The sequence below is a fragment of the Desmodus rotundus genome, chromosome 10 (genome assembly GCF_022682495.2).
Source record: "Desmodus rotundus isolate HL8 chromosome 10, HLdesRot8A.1, whole genome shotgun sequence".
Classification (NCBI taxonomy): Eukaryota; Metazoa; Chordata; class Mammalia; order Chiroptera; family Phyllostomidae; genus Desmodus; species Desmodus rotundus.
In genome coordinates, this window is record NC_071396.1 from 6,079,928 (window position 1) to 6,092,463 (window position 12,536).

Sequence of the window (12,536 nt, forward strand, 5' to 3'; positions counted from 1 at the left end):
CTTCTGCCTTTCCCCCCATTAGCTCCTCCCACCTCCCCTCTGGTTACTGTCAGTTTGCCATGTTATCTCTTTATAATAGCTTCTGTCCCTCTTATCTCTCTCCTTGCTCTCTAGAAGTTCTATTAAACAACTAGGAATGATCTGATGTTCTTACTCTTTTTCTAATTACTAGTGAGACCACACTGTTCTAAGCAAGTTATATTTATTAATTCATTTAGTTATCATAACAATACCATAAACATTATTTCATTATACAGAAAAGAAAACTGAAGAAGAGAGAGGGGAGACAGCCTAAAGTCACTCAGAGCTACCCTCTTAACTATTTTTCTTCTTTGGGGAGAAATTCTTTCAACTTGCTTTATAAATCTTCAGTTTTTTCCTGCTATAATAGTGTATTGAGGGGAAGCAGAGTTTGCCACACCAAAAGAAGCCTTTTGGAGATACTGTTTATTTAAAGCTGGTTAATTCTTAATAAGCAAAAGACTCAAGAAGAGCCTCTTACCATCCCCTTACCTGCTTCAAAGTAGGATAGTCCCAACTTTAAATTGAGAAAATAAGGCTCTGGGAGGACGAGTGAGTGGCCCAAGCTCACAAAAGTAACCTGGGTGTGGAATATCCTGAGTTTTTTTCTGACTCAGAGAAGCCTATGCTCATATCACAGTGCTACCTCAACTCATGAGCCAGGAATAAAACTCAATTCAATACAGTTGTCTTTTCATTATACACAGGGCCACCCAACGCAGGAAGGATGTTCCCAGGGTGTGGAAACCAGCTGGTGGGAAGGAGGGTTAGCACTATCAGCAGGTCCGTTTGTGCACGAGTTCATTTATTAGGGCCCTCACATCCTGGCCAGACATACTTCAATATAATAGTCCTATAGCAATAAACTGTATCTCACCCAAACTCCTTCTTTAATTTAAACCCATTTATTCTTCTTCTAATCTCAAGAGAAAAGGGAACTATCTAATAATCTCTTTTCTTTTAATAAGACTGCCACACTTTTGAAAAATTGTAATTTATAGAGTGCCTTACGGAGTATCAAAAAAGAAAAGAAATCTCTCTATACAGCACTGGCCGGCCTCTTATTATTAATGTATTCATTCCTTATTGGATTTGTGCTGTGTCTTTCCCCTGAAGAGCTCAAGCTTCTATGTGACAACTTTTAAGCAGCAAACATTATTTTAATATAATGAGCCTGGCTCTGTCTCCCGCAGAAAGAAAGTAGAATGTCATACACTCAGCCAGAGCACTAACCCTAAGCAAGCCCACCCACTCTGTAAAGACAGAGCACCCACAGAGGGTGGCTGCCACTGGGAATAGGAGCGGGACCAGGAGCTGAGCCAGAGTGGGGAGTTTTCATTAAAAGGCCCCCACATAAGTCAGAAGACAGAACCTCTGCTTTCCCATCAGGCTTGTCTGTTGCAGTGTGGGGGACAGTGGGTGGCTGGGGAGATGCCACGTGTGGGAAGAAACGGGAACAGCTGGAGAGTGAAGACTGCACAGGCAAGGCTGTGGGAGCCATGGATCTGCCAGGGAAGACAATTCACAGAGAAGAGAGGTGAGAACCAAAGGCGGGTGGAGTCAGCAGCCCAGGATGGGGAACCAGGGAGCAGGTGGTCCTAACCTTGAAGTTGATGCTGCCACTGTTCATGAATACGGTCATCAACAGCCGGCGGGATTAACTACCTCAGAGTTGTTCTTATGAACACATTTCTTCACACAAGCTTTACACCCAACACACCGTGATTATAAAATAATTAACGGGACCACCTAGTTAAGGCTACCGTCTCCTAACTTAAGAAAAATTCCCACCTGTGAAGAATTTCGTGTGTGTGTGAGTGTGTGTGTGTGTGTGCATGGCCTCACTACAAGTCTGGGCAACCCAGATACAAAAGCCTGGATTTCCCTTCATGTTTTTTACCCCAATTCTCATGGGATTCATTTATCCTGAGCAGAACGAAGACCTTATGAGACTCGAGTGGTTTCAGCCCTTGGTTTCTCATCCTGTGCCCCAGTTGGTGTCGTGGCCTCACACTGCTTCCTTCCGAAGTAGCTGGATTAAGGGGAAGAACTCTCCATCACATCGCCCGTGTCGACTGATACTATTTTTTAAAAAGCACAGAGTGGACTTAACTTCCTAACAGAACATCTTGTTTAATAATCTTGGGGAGAGTACTGTCAGAGTTGAAAAGCATATTCTATAAAGTTACTTGGAGTGGGGTGATGGGGTGAGACCCCCAGAGGAATGCTGGAGTAATAAGAGATTGACACGAAACACCCTTCCAGGAACAGTGGGTCTTGTCTTGGGAGGACAAAGCCTTTGTTTCCGTGGTTATTGCTTCTCAGAAGTACAGAAGCAGCAGAGAATCTCCTTTCCCACTCCTATTTCAACACCACCAAGGGAGGGTTAGGTAATTAAGCTCTAGACACGTAAAGACCTGGCTTTGCTTCCCGGCCCTACCACTTAGTTGTGGGCTGCCTTGAGAAAGTTACCAAACACTTCTGAGACTCAGTCTTGACATTAGGAAACAGACTAGTAACCATCTCTGCTTTGCAGAATATTTAATGAGATAATGCACCCACGGCGGTGGATGTTAGGTATGCCTCACTGCTATCCCCATCATCGTTACATGATTATAGATTCACAACCAATAAGCAGAAGAAATCACACACTTGACTTCTTACTGATCTTGCCCCGTGCCCAAACCTGCTTTCTATTTTTTCCGTGCTTTATTTTTTTCTGAGCACTAATACTTTTTTTTCTCGTAATGATTACGGTTGATTTCCATTATTATCCGACTCCCCCACTAGGAGATGAGCCCCAGGTGAACAGGTCTGTGTGGCCCGCCCTGAGTCGTCAGCACAGCCGGGAACACTGCAGACACCAGTCCTGGTCTGACGAAGGAGCGGGGCAGGCTCGGCACAGAGCTTGTGCTGCCCGCAGCTTCCATGGGACGGATGTGAAGATAACGAACGTGTGGGCCGAAGAGTAACTGGCAACCACTCCACTGACAGTGGCAGCGGCACCCTTCTGCAGAGGCCATTTCTTACGCAGCTGGGAACAGAGAGAGTGGCAGCTGCCTCATTACTGATTGAACACGGCGTAATGAGTTATGACTGCTTGGCATAACAGAGAGGGGAGGGAATTTGGAGAGGGCCAGGTTGATCAGCACGGTGATTTAAATGTTAGAAAACAGGGCCTAGGATGGGAAGGTAAGGGAATCGGGGCGTTCAGCCTGGAGAAGAGTGTGGGAGAACGTTATTATGCGGCAGGGGAAGGCCAGCTGTTCTTCGTTTCTAAAGACAGACAGACCCATGGAACTAACGAAATAGAGGAGGTGCTGCATGAAAGTCGATTCGCTGAGAGACTGAGAACTTGCCACCACGCGTGTGTGTCATGGGGACTCTCAAATGTAAATTATACTAGGAAATCAGAGTTGGGAAAGATCACTAAGTAAATAGCTACCATTAGGCATTTGGAAATGCATAGGTGGGTTTAAATTAAATATGACATTAGTCAAAACACAAAATATACAGAGTCTTGAATACCTCAAATTGTAGATTGATGGAGCCCTCACTTAGAAAGTTTGTTGTAAAGTCAATATTTCTAAGACAATTACTTAAATTCACTAAAATTTTAATTTAGATATTTGTCACTGTTTTTCCCCAGGAAATAAACTAATCCAGAACTTTATGGGTAAAGAAATATGCAAAATAATTAATACCATAAAGTATAATTTTGACTCAGTAATGAAAGTGCTAGGATTTGATGATTTGGAATAATCGTTCTAACTTTCATCTTATTTTATATAATTGACTTTACAAAACACGTCAGTGATATCACATTATGAATGCGTTAAGACAAATTACAACTTCAAAGTGTATCATTTATGAATCTCTAAGCAGAGAATTATTTTGCAACTTCGAAAACAATTTTCAGAAGGACAGTTCTGCAGCTCGGTATTTAATGAGTATGGAGAGCTGAACAGACCTATACCCAAATCCAGGACCTGATTTCACTGAAAGGATGGGCATTTGCCCTGCTGCGTTTTCCCCAGGACTGGCTTTTCTCGCTGATGATTGAGAGTCTATCTGTAGAATGAAATCTTCTTTTGTTAGAAATTTTCTGAAAGTAGTTACTGCCATATACTGAGTGTGTACAAAATATAAACATTACATGTGTGTGTTATTTCTATTTCTCACAATAGTCCTTAACGTAAGCCCTAAACAATGATTTTCTGGATAAAGAAATTCATCTTAGATGACACCACTGCTGGGTGGCATTTTTGGCATTCCGTCCAAAGACGTGGGTCTCTAGACCCAACCCTCTCTAATGTGTTTACGCAAGGTCGGAACTCCGCATGACAGCAACAGTAATGTGGGGAACTGTGGGTAAGACAGTCCGTAAACCTGAGACTCGAATTTTAAGCAAAATATTTACATAGCCTGGTATAGAATTGTGGTCAAGACAATGAGATTTGAAATCAGATGGGTTGGGTTTAAATAGTAGCTCCACCCCTGGCTGGTGTGGCTCAGCAAATTGAGAGCCGGACTGCAGACTAAAAGGTTACCAGTTCGATTCCCAGTCAGGGCACATGCCTGGGTTGTGGGCCAGGTCCCCCCAACTAAGGGTGTGAGAGGGACAACCAATCACTGTTTCTCTCATACATTATGTTTCTCTCCCTCTCTTTCTCTCTCCTCTCTCTGCTTTCTAAAAATAAATAAAATCTTCAAAAAATAAATAAAATAAAATAAATATTGACTCCAAATGTTTGCCTTCTCTAAACTAGCTTTACTTTCCCACTCTGTAAGATGGATTTGATGTGAGTAATATCTACTTCTTTTTCTCTTTTATGATACTTTTTAAAGATTTTATCTATCTTTAGAGAGAGGGGAAGGGAAGGAGAAAGAGAGGGAGAGAAACATGAATGTGTGGTTGCCTCTTGCGTGCCCCATCCCAGGGACCTGGCCCGCAACCCAGGCATGTGCCCTGACTGAGAATCGAACCAGCAACCCTTCGGTTCACAGGTCAACACTCAGTCCACTGAGCCACACCAGCCAGGACAGTAATATCTGCTTTTTAAAGCTGTTTCAGGATGAATGAAATCTTGGATGGAAAAACTTATCACAGTGCTGGACCTACAGAGGTGTTTAATATTTGTTATGGGAGATGCTAAATTATACGTCCCATGCAGACATAGAAAACCCAGCCTTCCTCCTTATGTAGCGAAACAATGACATTCTGAGTTTCAAACTAGCACGTATGCCTTTAACATATGATGTACCGCTTCCTCCTGTCTTTGTCATTCTCATACTTTCATTCCAATTTTGTGGTTGGAATGAAAGACAGCAAAATGTTTGCAGAATTCTGCGTCTTTCACCAGGGTTTTAATTTGGTGTGTTAACTCTCAGTGGGAGGCTGCTCTTTAAAATTACATTTTCAGGAAAGCACATCTTTTAAATAAAGTTGTTTACATTTCAAATGCAATATGGCAAATAGCAACTATATTGTCATTGTTCCACAGCCTTAGAGGTTTCATAACTTCAGATTCTCTGAAAGGATCTTGTTTTTCTCTTCAGAGCTGCCTAGACAGCCTTAGCAGGTACAGGAGTGCCATCTTTTGGCAAACATGAGTCATGATGTGATTTGTTTCATAGCGTCTCTCTCTCAACTGCCATCATGTATGTGGCCATTCTAAAAGTGACCCAGGTGCAGATAAATTGAAAAGTTTCATTGTTAATTTTTAAAGTGACTTTAACCCTGAAGGAACATACCTAGCCATGTTTTTAATCTCTCGCACAATAACTCTAAAGGTAAACAGCAAGGATGTAGTTCAATAATATATTTTGTGGATTCAGAACTGGCTTACCTTTCTGCTCACAGTACACCTATCCAAAAATGCCAGGTTTGTATGAGGGCACTAACTCACTAAGACAATTTACTGACCCAGGAGAGACACCATGAGGGCCTATACCAACAGAATTTTAGGTCGATCAGAAAGGTAAGATTTCACATATATAGTGAGGAGGGACTGGCCATCAGTTGGATGCAAGATGTAAAGAAGAGAGGAAGTCGCGAGTGACTGTCTGAAAATTTTGTGTTGTGCAACTTGAAACAAATCCATACAACAAGACGAGGGATGCTGTAGAGACCATCCTTTGACACGATGAGGCTGAGTTCTGCTTTGGCACGTGGACCCTTTAACTAGGGCTACATACATGAATCTAGAGCTCCGAGGAAGACAGAACAGGTGACAGTTTATTCTGTTAAAAAGGAAGATGTTCCCCTTCAACTTTAGAAGCACATTGAGTGAAAGAGGTAAGAAGAGGAGCCCTCAACCCTGGGATTAGGTTCAGCTGAAAAAATAAGTCAGAATAATAGAAGCAATATATTGCTGGTGTGAATCCCCAGCATCACTAGGGATTCACACCAAGGTGCCTAGTTTTCTACACTACCCCCTGAAGGTCAACTCCAGGTCCAAGACAGTTGTTGGAGCACCAATCAGCTCACCTGACAGAAGGGGGAAGGGATCATGCCCAGTCTCTGTCCGAGAGAAAGCTATACCCCGCAAGACATTCCCTTCACATACCTTTGCATAAATGTCACTCAGATTCAAGGCAAGCAATCATCCAGGGTCGCTGGGGATTTTCTCAGTCTCATTTCTGGAAGTCTCACAACCTGAAAAGCCACTCTGTCCCAGGCAAACCACGGCAGTTGGTCGCCTAGTGACATGATCATATCCCAAGACAAGAGAGACTAGAAGAGTACGTAAGCTGTTGAACAAAGAACTCAGTAAAAATGGGTTTTGTTCCTAAAAAGGGAAGAAGAAACGGGCAAGCAAGTAACATATGGAAATGGGACAGTCATGAGGAAGCATCTAGCCACGCCTTCTGTAACAGTCAGTGATCAAGATTGTGGGGCATTTCAATACCAGAGATGATAAAGAAGAGAAGGCCATTAAGGAGATTGAAAAGGGGCATTTAAAATGGAGAAGAAAAACAGTAAGCTAAAGAGATTGCAGTAAAAGAGCAGATTGCAAGAGGAAGTTTTCACCATATAATCAGACACTGCTGATAAAGTCCGACAACTATCGCCCTATTGAGTTGTAGCTAAAAACGTACACAACCACAGAATTGGGGAGGGGGTGCTCTGAGAATCGAGGACGAGGGAGGTTACCAAAAATGAAGAGGAAGCCCGGAAGAGGAGGGTCAGGACAAATGGGAACAAATCTCACATCGAAACTTCAGCTACATCAATGCTGGATCTCACGCTGATCCTGACGACAGGCAGGCGAACTTCGTGTTTCTTCCAGCTTTTGCAGATATAAGCGACACATAATGTTGTGTAAACTGAAGGTATACAACGCAATGATTTAATCTACGTAAATGTTATGAAACAATAACCACCATGAGGTTAGTACATCTACTACCTCACATAGTTGGAATTTCGTAGGGTGGAGGTGAGAAATGTTAAGATCTACTCTCTTAGCGACTTTCAAACAGGCAAGCCGTACACTGCTGTTAACTATAGTCGTCACGCTGTACATCATCTCCCCAGAATGTAATCACCTTATAACTAGAAGCTTGTACCCTCGGACCACCTTCACTCAATGACATACCACCTCGTGCCTGTTAGAATGGCCACTCTCCAAAGGGCAAGTGCTGGCCAGGACGTGGAAAAAGGGGAACCCTTGTGCACTGCTGGTGGGAATGAAAATTGGTGCAGCCACTGTGGAAAACAGTATAGAGATTCCTCAACGAATTAAATACAGAACTACCATATGACTTGGCAATCCCTCTCCTGGGTGTTTATCCAAAGAAATTAAATCAGGATCCCGAAGAGATATCTCTGCACCTCCATGTTCATTGCAGTGTTATTCACAATAACTGAGACATGGAAACAACCAGCTGGTTTTCCTAGTCGGGCAACATCAGGGCTTGATACTGAGAACATATTTCCTTTGCCTCGGAAACCCAGTTTCCTGTAAGAGAGAGCATCCTATGATTTAGGTGTTCTGTCTTGGCTGCATTTTTCTTCCTGGCAACCTCACAAAGGACTTTATCTGTGCCAGGGGTGGGCACTCCTCACCGTCAACATCTGTTCAGTGAAGCTCAGGGGCTTCATTTTCAAGCAGTCCTGTCTATGATCCTAAGATTCTGGACATGATGTAAAGAGGCAGATAAACATAACAGCAAATAAAACACACTTCATTGTAAAAACAGGACCCCCACCTCCTATTCATTCCAGCCTGCTCACTCAGTTGCTTTGCCACTCAGCGTTCATCTTAGCAGGACCATCCTCTGCCTTCCCCTCATACACCAGCTTCCCACTGCCTTCACTCCTTTCCTTGTCCCTCTTAGATTCCATGGCCCATCACATCAACCACACTTTCTTCTTGGTGTCCTTCTTTCTCTAGTTTCCCAGCAAATCTCCACCATGCAAGATCCAGCCGCCTGGCTCATCCACCTCAGCAGAACAGCACCTGAACACTGCTCAAGGATCTCGCGGCACTCCTTGACGCTCTCACCTGCCCTTCACAGAAAGCTGCTCTATTCTCAGAAGTCAGGCCACTCTCTGAGCTCACCTGGATTTTAAACTCAGCAGATGATCCCACCTTCCATCTTACGGATCAGAAGGAAGCCATCTAATGAGAACTTCTGCAACCTCAGCACAGCTATGAAGCCTTCCTGGTGTAATGGGGGAGGCGGCTGTCCTCTCTCCCTGCCTGTGCAGAGCCCTCAGGTGATCTGACTGCCTTCTACCTGCCTGGTAGATGAAAGAAATCAAATCTTCTCTGGAGGAGGAGGAGGGCGTTACCTAAAGAGTCTAAAATTGTCAACGTACCACGTCTACCATTTAATCCAAAGTTACCAGGCATACCAAGTACATTTAATGATCACAAATCAGGAAAGTAAACAGACAATATACATAGACCCACAAGTAGTCCAGATATTTATCAGACATGGACTTTAAAATAACTATAATATATTTAATCAAAAGGACTTTAAAACACTATCTAATAGGTAAGAAAAAAAACAGTAAAATAGGAATCATGCAACTGGAAAAAAACTCAAAAAAATAAAATAGCAGAAAGGATTCAGGGCTTGTAAACTGTATGAATAATTTGACATAAAGAGAGCACAGGAGGTAAGAGGGTAGAAAACACTGAAAAGAGTTTACGAGGCCCACGGAACAGGTGACCAGGTCTAACATGCATGTCATGGGAATTCTGGATGAAGCGGAAAGAATTGGACAGAAGCAATATTATAAAACTGCCTGAAAGACTTCATGTAAGTGAGAAAAGACACCTAGCTTCAGATTGAAGTACTTATATGAACCTCGTGTGGGATAATAATAAGAAAACCATACCATTTTTTTAAAAGATGGGCGAAAGGAGTGCTCCCAATGGCACGTGGGCACGTCATCTCGTCAGCAAGGCCCTGCATGGTCTGCCCGGGCTTGCCTGTCGCCTCCCATTCCCTACTGCTTTCCACCTCAACCACACGACCCTCCTTTCCATACCTGCACCCCCCATCTTCAGTGACCTACTTCTCCTCATCAGGTAGTCGCAGCTGCTGATCACCCAAACTACTGTAATTCGACTCCCCCAGCGTCTCCCTCTCACGTCACACTATTACAATTCTTCCGAGCACTTTGTGCTATTTAATAGCAGCTTCTCTGTTTTTCTTTTTTAAATGTCTCTCTGCAAGATCCCCTCTATGCTGTTCTCCACTACCTCTCAGGGCATAGAAGACCACCTGGCCTGTGACACATGCTCAGCACTCGATGGGCAAGTAAATAAATGAGTAGATATGTTGTACTCATCACTGACGTCATGAGCTAAGACATACAACGATCTCTAGAGCTTTATCCTTACAGACCTGTCCTTAGAATGTTCTCACTCTGTTCTCCTCACCTGCACCCCTCCAGACCCCGCCAGATTTCCTACCTACCTAATGACTTCCTTGAATGATTGTGCCATCACTTAGTTTTGTATTTTCTGAATTTGCACAGCCTTAGAGCTTCATCATACTCTTTTCCATTTCATTTTATGTTCTAACCTACCAAAATTGAAAAGTCCAATGATTTGTTTCTGCATGAGACTAAAAGCTCCTTGAAAACAGCTTTTATATCTGCTCCTGCACATGGCATTTCATTGAACAATACTCATTGATTTATAGATTGCATGATAATGAATTTAACATAATAGAGGAAAAGTGGAAACACGGCCACAGCGATTTATATATTAAGGAAAGCAGTGATAACAGAAGAGAGGTTGCATGCAGCTCTCTAGCTGTTCGGGACACAGCCCTGCACTCCTGTAAGGGATTATGCTCATTTGAGTGGTTCTGAAGATCCTTTTTTACATTCATTTTTCTTGTACCTTTTTCCTCCATCTTCTTGCTGAAAACAATGGGACTTGATATGCTGGTGACTGTTAGGGTCTCACCGTCTTAGAATCGCTTCCTTTGGGTCTCTTTGCAAAATCACGCATTGTTCTGTCTAAACCACAAGAGGAAAACTGCAGTGCTTGGCATCCTCTCCTCTCCTCGAACTACCTCAAACCTACCAATCCGTTAAGACATGTTCACTTCTTACCACCCCTCCTGAGCCTTCCCTGGCTCATCCAGTCCAGACTGATCTTCTCCCAACATTCCTTACAGATCCCTCTTAATCCTTGGCATCTGATGTGTTAGCAAGTTTTCTGTAAGTATTCACAGAGTAAATTATTCTTTAAATAACTAAGACAATTTAGTATTAAAGAAGTAAGAAAATAATGCACTCCAAATCTATTAGAAAACTACTATGTTTTAAGCATGTAAAAAAGAAAGCTACAGAGCCCATAAAAATTGAGGATCAATAAATAAAAAATAAAATTTCAAGGAAAGATGACACATGTGTGAAACTAAAATTGAAGGAAAATAAAAGGAAACAGGGCTCAAAAAGAAGAGTGGATGATGGGGTGAAGCATCACTTTAAAAGAAGCATTTAAAAATAACAGGACTTACTGTGGGTTTTTTTAAAGAAAAAGTGGATCGTTTGTCAAGAGCAAAGATGATTGAACTTGGCCGCGACAGCAAGTGAAGGATTAAACAGCGGAGCGCTCCTCTCATACAAAGGTGACAAGGGACACTGAATCAAAAGAAAATTGAGATGTGAAATACAGGCGAGTTCACAACATAGAGAAACAGTAAATTTAAAAAAAAAAAAACAACTAAAGGAAAAAAAAACAAATCATTTATTGAAGGGCGAGGTAGAAAATAAGGACAATTGTATAAAGAAAAACATCCCTCTCTCTCAAGAGTGTAAAGAATAAAAACAGACTTTCCTGAAGAGAGACTAAGAGGAACTGTCTTAAACCTGGTGAACTTTCTGGGACAAAAGAACAAGAATATTATTGACAGATACAGGGTGGAGGTTGAGAGAAAGCAAAGTAGCTGAGACACAGAAAGGGGATTACAGATGACCTTGGAGAGAGACACAAAGGGAACAGCTCTCATCCGCAGGGAGAAACACAGCACCTGTACACCCGAAACAAGAAGGCTTAGTTACTAGGAAACACGCATCCAAGGAAACGCATTGCACATGGAGTGAGAAGAGATCGCAGGACACGTCATATGCATGAGGCAGGAACTTGAACCTGCAGGAGAGTCACTGAGAGGGACCACGATGCATTGGACTCAAATGCGGTGAAGAAGACACACACAGGAGAGGCAGAGAAAAGAAAAGGCAGCCAGAATAATAACTAAAATAAAATGCAATCTGAGATTTACAAGACAGCCAAATAATGCTTCAGGGTTGCATGGGAAGAATTTAAGAAAAAGCATCTTATGGTATTTGGGGGTGGGAGGAGGGAAGGGAAGAGCTTTATGTTAAAATAACAAAGTCACATAGAAGGCACACATCCACATTAGATTACCAGGCTAGGAAGTCAAGATATCTTCAGAATTCAGTTGGGGACAATGGTCTTCATAATTTAAGGATGGGAAGGCAAAAGGAGGGGCAGGAGAAGACAGAGGGCAGAATGGCCTACTTCTGGGAGAGGGCAAAATAAACCCAGCCAGGAGTCAAATGAAGAAAGCTGAATTAAATTAAATAAGCAAAAATGTTTAAACAGTAACAAAGGTATAAAAGAGTGATGCTGTGGAAACCTGAAAAGATGTTTTTTGTGCATGTAAGTAGCCTACAAAATAAAACTTCAAATCTATGAAGAATAACAGGTTATAGAAAAAAGCAATTTGGACCATTTTGGGGAAAACAAAGCTTTCTCTACCTCACATTATATATCAAATTCACTTCCAAGTGTGGTAAACATTTAACAGGAAAAAAGAAAATGTGATAAAAAAAAAACAGTGAATGTTTATCTGGTTTCAGGCATAAAATGAGCTTTCTGAGAAGATATGTAAAAATACATCCATAAATTGACTTAAAAAAAAAACAACCCCGCCTGCATGTAAAAATCACCATGAAGAGAACTATAATTGAAAAAAAAATAATTAAAATTTCTTTAAAATGCTATGAAGACATAGATGTA